Genomic DNA, 11,108 nt, shown 5'->3' with positions numbered 1-11,108 from the left:
TCTATAATCTTTTAAGGTCCCTTCCAAATTGTGCTTATTCTATAAGGCAATTCAAAATGATATCATCTGGGAGACATAAGGTTGAAGTCCAAGGCTAAGAGAATATTATGGAGGGCAACCTTGATGACTTGGTCCTTGAATGTCTCTAAGGACACAAAAATGAAAGCACACAATCACACATCTTTTTTTTCTTTTTTTTTTTTTTTTTTTTTTTTTTTTTTTTTTCTGCCATGTAAGATGAAGCTTGATTTAGGGAGAGGGCAAAGAGAAACTCATTCTCTTGAAGAAAGAGAAGAAATACTGTCTCTTTAATGATAACCAAACATTTAGGTAGGTCTCTGCCTAGCTATGCAGCCAAGGCTTTGCCACAGGACGTAGCTTCCAGTATCATCTCAGGTACACCTGTTGAATAGTGCTACTGGCCTTTCACCTCCTCTTTGATTTTTCTCTAGAATGCCTGCCCTTCTACATGCTATCTCAGTGTATTTAGTGTATTAGTTTTCACTAAGAACGCATATGTTCAGGATTTCAGAACTTTAGCCCTTCCTTTCTTGGGATAGCTCTGAAGATTTTCTGCATGAAGTTTGTAATGCTCTGTTATCTGAGTCATTCAAATGTCTTTGCAAATTGCATTTTCATTTTGAATGCTCTTTTATTTCTGCATTTAAAGCAGGAAAATATTGCAAATAAAGGAAACATAAATCTAATTTAATTAAATACTTAAGCTTGTAAGTCCTCTTTAGGTTTCTGACTTCTTGCTAAAAGATACAAGTCTTTAGTTGATTTGGATATTTGTTGGTATAGGGTCTACATTTTTTCAGATGGTAGAATTAATAGATTCCTGACTCCCACACCTTGTTTCACAGTAAGCATTGTTTCCTTTTAACTTCCATTTTTCAGCTTTGAGGGAACACTTCATTGACATGTTCTGTGCTGAATAAACTAAAATGAATAAAGCAGTCTTTCTGTATTTGCTGGGGAGGCTGAATCTGTCCCCAGACTGGATTATCACTTCAGTAAACTGTATCCAAGTCCATTTTATTGTTTGTTTTGCTTTGTGTTTATAATCTTCTTTAAAATATTGTTAGTAATTATGCACTGTCTGGATCTCCTCTTTTTTTCTTTGTGCGAAGTAGGTTATTAAGGCACAATATATTTAAGCTTTAATATAGGTTGCCAAAATTTCACACTTAATTACCGTTGCATGTATTTTTAAGAGAAAACAATGTAATTCAATTACAAATCACACAACTATAAAATAGTATTTCCTTTAAAAATAAGTCATCCACTCTTTTTCTGTCTTAATATTTATTCAAAACTCAGGGTTATTATGCTACTTGAAGTTTCAGGGGAAAAAATATAACAAAGGCACATCAGTATCAGCACATCTTGCTCTTAGATACAAGAATCTGTTGATGGCTAACTTTGTTAAAGTCAACTTTCCCAGTAACAGTCAATTTTAGTGTGCAGCTGGTAAATGCAAAATTGATTTTGTTTCATTTCACTGGATGATCACTTCTAAATTAGATCTGTGCCCATTGTGAAATTTCACATCGACAGATTACATACTTAGAATGTTGCACTTTCCAGCCATTGCTGCTTAATACAGAGCAGCCCCTTATTTCTCTCTGCTATTCTTAATGAAGTGAAAAGCCTTTACTGTGAAGATCCTGTTTCTGATCATGCTGCAAGTACCCTTCACACTGGCAAAAAAAGTTATACTCTTTGCACTTGTTGACAACCTGGCCCAAAGTGCTTCAGAAGCTCTCCCTGAAACACTGGCACAGGTTCATCTGATCCTACAAAATGGAAAAAGTCTGTAACTCTATTCAGAGTGCTTACTGAGCAGGTATGGCTGACTTTTCAAGGAGAACCGTGCTTCCAATGATTACTGCTTGAAATTACTTTTTTTTTTTTTTTTCTTTTCTTTTCTTTTGCTTGCTTTTTATCTGCTTTTCATCTTCACATCATCAGCAGAAACAGAAACAAAGGTGCTAGTGGATGTGAGGTGGGGGTAAAAATATCCTTTCAGTGGGATTTTCTTTTTGCTGAAGTATCCTCCAGCACTGGCCACTTGCAGTGCTGTGGGGGTGATGAATCTGATGTGTTTGAGCAAACACATTATCCATGGGCAGGCAGCTCTCATCATGGACCAAAAATGGCTGTGAAAGCTTAGGCAAGTTTTGGGGGCTTGCTGCACTCTCTATCTCTTTATCTATTTCTCCCTCCCCACCCTACTCCCCACCCTCCAAAGTAACAAAACTAAATGAAACAAAAATAAAAACCAGAAAACAAAAGCCAATGGATCCAAGACAAATGAACCACTTCATCCGTATTGTAAATGCTACAAACAGCAAGGAGAACTGGTATGGAAAAGCAAGGGAAAAAGAGTGTGCCAGGACCACACAAAAAGCAACTGAACCTACTTCTTCACCATGAAACATGGAGATGTGTCCTGTGTAGTCCCTTATGTAGTATGCCCATGGGGTTTCTTCTTAAGCTTGGCTTGGATCTGCTCTGTCTATCATGCAATTGTCACGATCTGCATATCCCCATTGCCTCAGTATGTGCCAGTTCCTTGTCACCTTCCCAACTTTTTGAAAAATAGTTTGATTAGGTCTGTGAAGGTCTGTGAGTATGTTTCTAACTGTGAAATTTGTGGTGTCTCTTTGCGTGAGGGATTAGTTATGTTGTTTAACTTTGAACATATGAAAAGCCAAACTGAACATGAGTTTTGTGTTTTGTTCTGAAAATAGTTAGTTCCACATTCATTGTCCTGCTTGCAAAAGCCAGTTCCATAAGGTCTAACAACTGTGCCAACTCTGCCCCCAGGGCTGTCCCTCACCCTGGCACATGGGGAAGCTCTTGCACGTCCCTAGCTTGCAGTTCTTCACCAGTGTCTAAAGAGCCTTCAGTATTCTATGAGCCTATAGGTCACAAAAATAAACAGATTATTGAAACAAGCAACAGACTGTTGACATAACCATAAAAGACAAAGCAGCAAATCTCTTGAAGGGACAGAATGAAAGGGAGCTACAAAGAAGTCTGTTTCTTCTTTCATAGTGTCTAGAATTTGTACCACCAGCCTTCACTCACACTGAACACTCTTTTTGCTATTTCATATTTATTTATTTATTTGTTTATTTATCCAAATGAATTGCCAAAATATCCGTGCACACAGTAACCTTAATAGGCACATTTTCCACTTAAATATTGCTTGTAATTTTTGAGCGATCCCTTGTGGTGGATGCTCACTGTTCTATATGTACCAAAATTTCTTTGCAAGTTACCAACAAAGCTCAAGAAAAAGATATATAAAAGTGTGGAAATCTGATATTAGTAAGAAAACATTCTCTTACTAGAAGATAGGGAGATGTAGCCAGTGGTATGCTCAGGTACTACTGTTTGACTGGACAGTGCCTATCTGCTGTGTTTAAAGAGCTAGTCCTAGCTGACATGAAAGACAGCATGAACCAGAGGCTGGAAGATGTTGTCGGTGTTGGAGCTGCTCCTTTTTACCTCTGTCAAGTAGGAGGTTAAGATCAGTGAGAATCTCCATAGATATCATCTTCTTTTCATTTGACTTGTATTTCTATTTTACCTACAAAGACAGTGAGTGATGTAGAGGACAAGACATATGAGAAGCAGCTGAAGCCCCTTGGTGTGCTCAGCCCCGAGCAGAGCAGGGCGAGGGGAGGCCTCATGGCGGCCTGCAGCTCCCTCACGAGGGGAGCGGAGGGGCAGGCGCTGAGCTCTGCTCTCTGGGGACAGCGACAGGACCCGAGGGAACGGCATGGAGCTGGGACAGGGGAGGGTCAGGCTGGGGGTTAGGGAAAGGGTCTGCACCCAGAGGGTGGTCGGGCACTGGGACAGGCTCCCCAGGGCAGTGGGCACAGCACTGAGCCTGATGGAGATCATGTGGTGCTTGGACAATATTCTCAGACAGGGATTCTGATTTTTGGTGTGGTTCTCTGGGGACTCAGGAGTTGTATTCAATGATCCATGTGGGTCCCTCCCAAAAGGGTTATTCTATGATTCTATGCTCTTATTGTTCCTAATTTTGCTCTGATTGTTTCTGACCTGAAGAACAGGATACATCCCTTGCAAGCCTAGTCTTCTTGTTCCACCTATACTAACTAGCCTGTTAAAAGAAGTTTTTTCCTTTCCCACAGACCTTTCTTCAACTATGTCCTTAGACCATAACAGCTGCTGCAGCACCACGATTACTTCTGTGACAGGAATTTGAAAAGGTTTTCAACTGATGACTGACAAGGCAGGTTTTTACAGGGTACTCCTTGGTGATTGTTACCTTTTAATGACCTGGAAATGATAAGAAGTGACAATTACTGTGATATGCCCAAAGCAAGTCTACTATTATCCTATTGCATCCTACAAATGGTACAGAAAAAGGGTTTGTGATACATTTAGACAGTAAATGAACCACAAAATGCACGTGAGAACTGTGGCACAATAATGACCAAAAATACATTTTTTAAACCTGTTATGCCAGTCTTAGTATAAACATAGGTCAAAAATTGCATACACAACTGATTCAGTGAGTTGTAAATTGGTCTCTGGATTCTTCATTTTTTTGTCATTTGCTTGAGAAAATTTTTAACTTTTTCCTTGTCATAGATTCATCTCAGACAGATTTTTGTTCTGATTTTGCAGTTCATGTACAATATATCGAGAGGCAAAATGCCTGAGCTTCTATGAGATAAAAAGAAGGTTTTGGAGTTTTTTTTAGAACTGATGTGAACAGCCTCTCTAGTACTGTACGTTTTTTGTTCCCATCAAAGCTTGTCCTTTAAGTGACCTTTGAAATTTCTCCCCCAGATTGGTTACGCACCTAATTAACATTTAAAAAAAATCTGGGCAAAATGTGCAGAGTATCAAGTATTTCTGAAGGTGGGTTAGAAAATGCAACATTCACGAAATCCAAGAAGGTGTTAGGTGTCTTTCTGTTACAATTGTACTCCTATTGGCATCATTCACAAGCCCAATACTTTCTATATGTGTACTGGAATAGCATAAACCCCCAGAATATGAGGGGGAGTTGCCTAATTACTTGTGATTTTAGCCCTATTTCAGTTGAAATCTATCCAGATGCAAATTACAGCATGCAACGACATTGATTAAACTCCCTGGAACATGGAGTCCATAAAAATGAATGGTTCGCATTCATATGCGGTTCTTTTTATCTTATGACAGAAGAAGTACAAGTGATATTCTTAATTCATGTAACTCTATACAAATTATGGATGAAAGATAATGCAAATATTCTTTGTTTTATCTGATTGCTCCAATAGTTTCTTGAGAAAAAAAAATGTATAAAGGAAGTTGCTTCCATAAGATCGGAGAGGAGCCTCAATTTTATTATGACATGCTGTATTTCTCAGTAAAGGGAAAAGTATTTCACGCTTTGTTGTTTTGACCAAGGCATGACAACTAATCTGTGGTATGTAGCAGCCAGACAACCAGCTTGTTATATGCCTATCACTTCACTATGGAGCATGCCTCACAACACAGATATCCTGACTGCAAAATATCACAAGGGTTGTTTCTCAGAAATGCAATACTTCTGACCGATCTTTAACTTAAGACTGCAACAGCTGGAACTACCATGTAAGAACTGCAAATACACACCAGAAATACTCTGTTAAGGTAACTGAGCTTAGGGACTAAGGTCTATTATTAACATCAAATTATTAAACTATTGTAGCTGTTAGAGATATAGAAATAGCCCTGTTTCCTTTCTCACTAACCTCAAAAGCTACATTACATTGAAAGTTCTTAAATGATTCTATAATCCAGGTCCCATATTTGTGACTCCTTTTTCAAGTTGCAGGTCAGGGAAAATAAAACAAGAGGTCAGTATGCAATTAGGGATAAATAACTAGCAAAGCAGCAATACAGGTCTTTCATTCCACATGGCTCAAGTACATCTCTTTTCTCTGACAATATGGTTGCTGTGTTGGTTCATAAATAACTTAACTTCTGCTCTTTTCTATCCAGATTTTCTAATGGAAGAAGACTTACCTAGTGTCATTGACCATATTCCTGCCCATTTATTTTTGATGGCTTTTATCTCCCTTCTCCTTCCCAGTCACCGTTTACAGATTTCAAGTGAGTGCAATGCCATACAGAAGGAGAGATGTGAGAAGTCAGCAAGGGCAGTCCTACAAACTTTTTTTGAAACTCAGTGCCTGTATGGAATAGAGGGAATCAAATGAGTAGCCCAGGGAGGTAATGGTGGGCAGAGCTTAGCTGTTATACATTGCTTTTGGCAGTGGCTGTCTGCCCAGTCAGCTCAGGGTTACAACACCTGCTGTCCCTCATGGAATGGAGAACAAGAGGGAAGAGGTGAAGGGGGTTGCTGGGATCTGGGGTTATTACAAGTAATCTGTTTGAGGGGAAGGTTATGGGCAATGCATACAAATACTCAGAAAATGAAGCTTGCTTCGTTGTCATTCTCATAGCACAGCTCATTTCATTTCCTCAAATACTTTTTGATGATGTATATACTTTCTGGTTTAATCTTTCTCGTATTTTCTTATCTTTTGTAACAACTGCTTTTTAAGTCTGCTTTGAATGCAAGTTTGATTACATCAAAGTAAGCCCTTACAAGTAAAACTTAGGTTATACAGGAACATATTTGTAAAAACTGCATTTGCATTTGAGGAGAGCAAAATACAGCTGCGTTCAGATAGGGCCACTCCTGATTTCAGCATAGCTTCCAGGATTTCACTCGCAGTTACATGTGTAGCTAATTAATGGCAATGTTCTATAAATCCGGCTAAGGGGAAGTTTGACTCAGAGCTTATTAACTAAGATGAGTCTTTATTATAATTACATGGACAATAACAAGAGATCTCTGTGTCTCCTCTCTATCAGGCTAGCAGCTCTCCCACTGGTAACTATGGCTTCATTGTATATTTTTGTCTCTTAAAGGGTTGTTACACACACACTAATCATCAGTATAACAGGAATCTTGAGGCTATCATTGAAAATCTCCTATAGTAGGCAATACTGATAGGAAATCATAGAATCATAGAATTGTCAAAGTTGGAAAAGACCTCCAAAATCATCTGGTCCAACCATCCCCCTACCACCAATGTTGCCCACTAAACCATGTCCCTAAGCACCACGTCCAACCTTTCCTTGAACGCCCCCAGGGACGGTGACTCCACCACCTCCCTGGGCAACCCGTTCCAGTGCCTGACTGCTCTTTCTGAGAAGAAATGCCTCCTCTTTTCCCACCCGAATCTCTCCTGGCACCATTGAGGCCATTCCCTCTACTCCTATCACTGGTTATCTGTAAGAAGAGGCTGACCCCCAGCTCCCCACACTTTCCTTTCAGGTAGTTGTAGAGAGCAATAAGGTCTCCCCTGAGCCTGCTCTTCTCCATACTAAGCAACCCCAGTTCCCTCAGCTGCTCCCCATATAACTTGCTCTCCAGGCCCTTCACCAGCTTCATAGCCCTGCTCTGGACACACTCCAGGGCCTCGATGTTCTTCTTGTAGCGAGGCGCCCAAAGCTGAACACAGGACTCAAGATGCGGCCTAACCAGAGCAGAGTACAGGGAGATGACATGGAACATTTCATTAGCTTTCCTTCACAATAAAAAAGAAACCCATTCTTGGCTTTGTGCAGACATCATGCAAACAGCTTACATGACATGCTTAAACTGCTGTTCAGGTTACTTGCAGGATTTGGTTTGGATATAAACAGCAGCAGGCCAACAGTCTCACAAAATATTTGCTATAGCTGGTGTTTTAGCTTACTGGAGATCTAATTTTGTTACCCTCTATTGGTTTCTGGAAGAAGACCAAGCACACATAAGCTATGATTACTATATGTACTGAAGCTGCAGAAGAGCGGCAAGCAGGCTGGACACATGTTGTACTGACTACCATTCAGTAAAAACAATATCACTGTCTGCTTCCTGGTGCTTTGTCACATGCACAAACTGGTTCATAAGGAAGAACAAATGACCTTGTCGCTACCAATTTACCTAGCTCAGCAGTTTTTTCTTGACAGTAACTGAAAAGGACCAGCAGGGAGACTGCCTCGCCTTTCAGAAATATTAGTAAGATCTATCCCACTTTGCCATCTGACTTTGGCAAGCAACCTCCCTTCTTTCTTACCAGTCTGTAATGCTGTAAGAGTGCTGTTGATTGGAATTGTGCATGGCACAGCTACAACAGTGAGTTTCAAAGCTGGAACTACAGTTTTGAATCAGCGCATATCACACATACAGTTACTTCTTTGTCACTACCAATGTGTGATAATACTATGCTTTTTTATTCAAGTAGCAATAAACAGTCCAAAACAATGTCAAAGTAGGGTAGTTCTGGGCACAGTAAAAATGCAGGCTGTGAGAGAGTCCCTAATGTCTTCCCAGTGGGATAGAAATTGTGAATAAGAAGTGACTGTACTTGGAAAGGGTGATGTGAGGAACAAAGAGGTCAAAATGCAGATCCAAAGAAGCACATAGCATCTCCATCTTATTTGCCACTCTGTGTTCCTTGAGAAGGACTCAAATTCCAGCTTTGGGCATTTAGCTGAAGAATGCTGTGTCCCCTAGCTGTGGCACACATGTCAGTTTCCTTTGGTGGTGTGGCCTGCAACCAGGTTTCACCCCAATACAGCAGAGATACATGAGTGGACATACTGATGTCCAAGAATTGGGAATTTTCCATGGAATAGTTGTAGCCATTTGTATTCAGGCCAGTCAAGAGGGTTCTAGCCACTTAGGCTTTGGACTGTAGCGTGGGAGAAAAGTCTTCAAATGTAAAATGATTAGAATGTATCCAAAGGAGGACAAGATGTATGAAGAGAGGCTGAGGCTCCTTGGTTTGCTCAGCCCCGAGCAGAGCAGGCTGAGGGGAGGCCTCATGGCAGCCTGCAGCTCCCTCACGAGGGGAGCGGAGGGGCAGGCGCTGAGCTCTGCTCTCTGGGGACAGCGACAGGACCCGAGGGAACGGCATGGAGCTGGGACAGGGGAGGGTCAGGCTGGGGGTTAGGGAAAGGGTCTGCACCCAGAGGGTGGTCGGGCACTGGGGCAGGCTCCCCAGGGAAGTGGTCTCAATACTGAGCCTGTAGGAGTTCAAGAGGTGTTTGGACAGTGCTCTCAGACATACCATCTGAGTTAACACTCAGACATATGTATGTATGTCCTCCTGTGTGGAGCCAGGCATAGGATGAAATGATCCTTGTGGGTCCCTTGCAACTCGGGATATTCTTGATTCAATGATCTTTTTGAAAATGTAACTTGTTTTTCAGATCTAGCCGTAAGCCCAAGAGTCAGTCCCAGTTTCAAGCATCTCACTTCACTGCATGAGCAGAAGATAATCTGCCTTCCTGTCTTCACACATATCCTTGTTATACCTTGAGGATACAACTGCTGTGGCCCACATGCTGAGGTGTCAGAATTGTTCAGTGAAGAGATCTAAAATAAATGTAAAATGGTAGTGCCATCTGTGCAGCAGCCATGCCTTCAGCACGGCCTCCTTGCAGAATAAAGCTTAGGGTATCTTGCTAACTGTATTTCTGACCATTTTGCTGCCATTTTGCCTCTAGAAAGTTTTAAGCCCATTGATCAGTTGAGGGCATATTTAAAATGGAAGCAGAAGACTTAAAATAAGTTATTTTGAGTTTTATGAAAATGAATAGCTAGATGGGAGATCAAAATTAATGATTCAATTTAGAGTTAAAACATAAGAAGCCACCCTGAAACATTTGGCAATGTCCTGCTAATGGACTGGCTCTCGGATTGGCATACATTGACACAGGGCAAAGACTAGATTGGACCAAGCACTGAACATGCTCTCATCTGGTGAGGATTCATATGAGTATGAGGGGAGTTAGTTTACTTTGTCAGAAGATAAAGATTCAGGAGAAAAAAGACACAGATATGCAGCAAAATACGTGGAAGTAGCTCCTTGAGCAATGTACCTTAATAAAAAAGCTTTACAAAATAAGGCAAAATGACAACCTAAGCTCTTATTTTATTGCTGATACCTGTAACAGACACTAGCAGGATTTCACTGCATTGTTTCTAATGGTAAATCTATTTCTCTAAGCCTGTGTGCCACTTGCTTTTATATTCTCCCTTCATTGTTATTTCCTTTTGTTGTACACTTAGGGATTTACCTCACTTTATCCACTAAAAAACAGGCACCCTTAGCCCTTACTGAAGGAAACCACCTGCAAACAATAATCACCATTATAAATCTGACTGTTGCCAAAATTTACCCAAATTTGAGAAGCTGCCATTTTTTATTTCCTCTTTGCAAAGCTGGAGTATATAAAAGAAGGAAATAATAAAAGGAAGTAAATGATAATGTCTCATATAGCACTGTGGAGAAGCCCTTGCAAATACCAACTTCGTAAGTGACTTCTGTCTTGTGCACATTTGTAACATCTCCTCTTCCATCAGCTGTTGCCATGGCATATGATGGCATACCTGCCTGCCAAACACTTCTTGAGACAATGAAATGCAACATGATCTCATCTCATTCTCTGGAGCACCTGCTTCAGCTTGCTTTCTGAAAAGCTCCACAGAGCGCAGTAATAACCCGCGATTCACCACCTGAAGATCAGCGGAGGGTGGAAAGCAACAAGCCATCGGTGCTGAGCGGGGCACAGGGCCACGGTGGCATGGGGGTATGGGGCTGCAGTGATGTGGGGGCATGAGGATGCAGTGCAGGCTGGTGCTGTGCTGGTGGAGGGATGTGGTGAGGTACCTGTGTGCAAGTGGAGAGAGCCCTCCAGGGACTGAGGTGCACAGGTCAAGCTTTGGTTCTGATCTGGAATGGAAGACGGAGGCTCATCAGAAGGATAGCTGTACGTGCTCAATGACTGCTGCTGCAGGGCAAAAAGGAGAGGAGAAGGCTGGGAAGGAGGTTTACGAAATTAGAAAATATAGCCAAGCCTGAAAACTATCCAAACCAGGCAGCCAGACAAATTGCAGAGCTTCCATAAACGACAGATAGCTGTGGCAGGAAACGCAGACAACGTGAACTGGAAGTTGTTTTTATGACTTGCAGGAGAAATGACTATCAAATTATATATAGCATAGGCTAAATGAGCCTTGGGGTAACAAG

General features: G+C 41.2%; 1 long non-coding RNA gene across 2 annotated transcripts; it reads right to left on the bottom strand.

The window, feature by feature from the left end:
• Window positions 1–231: 231 nt before the first annotated feature.
• Window positions 232–8,288, bottom strand: LOC113840262 (uncharacterized). 2 transcript variants are annotated; one of them, XR_003493032.3, is made up of 3 exons: window positions 6,040–6,345; window positions 4,175–4,320; window positions 232–3,601 (listed from the first exon to the last, which is right to left on the bottom strand). It is a non-coding gene; the product is annotated as an uncharacterized lncRNA (long non-coding RNA). The 2 variants fall into 2 exon arrangements; XR_003493033.3 differs by lacking the exon at window positions 232–3,601 and having other exon boundaries at window positions 4,173–4,320; window positions 6,040–8,288.
• Window positions 8,289–11,108: the final 2,820 nt, after the last annotated feature.

The sequence above is a fragment of the Anas platyrhynchos genome, chromosome Z, assembly GCF_047663525.1.
Source record: "Anas platyrhynchos isolate ZD024472 breed Pekin duck chromosome Z, IASCAAS_PekinDuck_T2T, whole genome shotgun sequence".
NCBI lineage: Eukaryota > Metazoa > Chordata > Aves > Anseriformes > Anatidae > Anas > Anas platyrhynchos.
The sequence above is the reverse complement of the archived record's forward strand: the minus strand, read 5'-3'. Positions and strand labels throughout refer to the sequence as shown.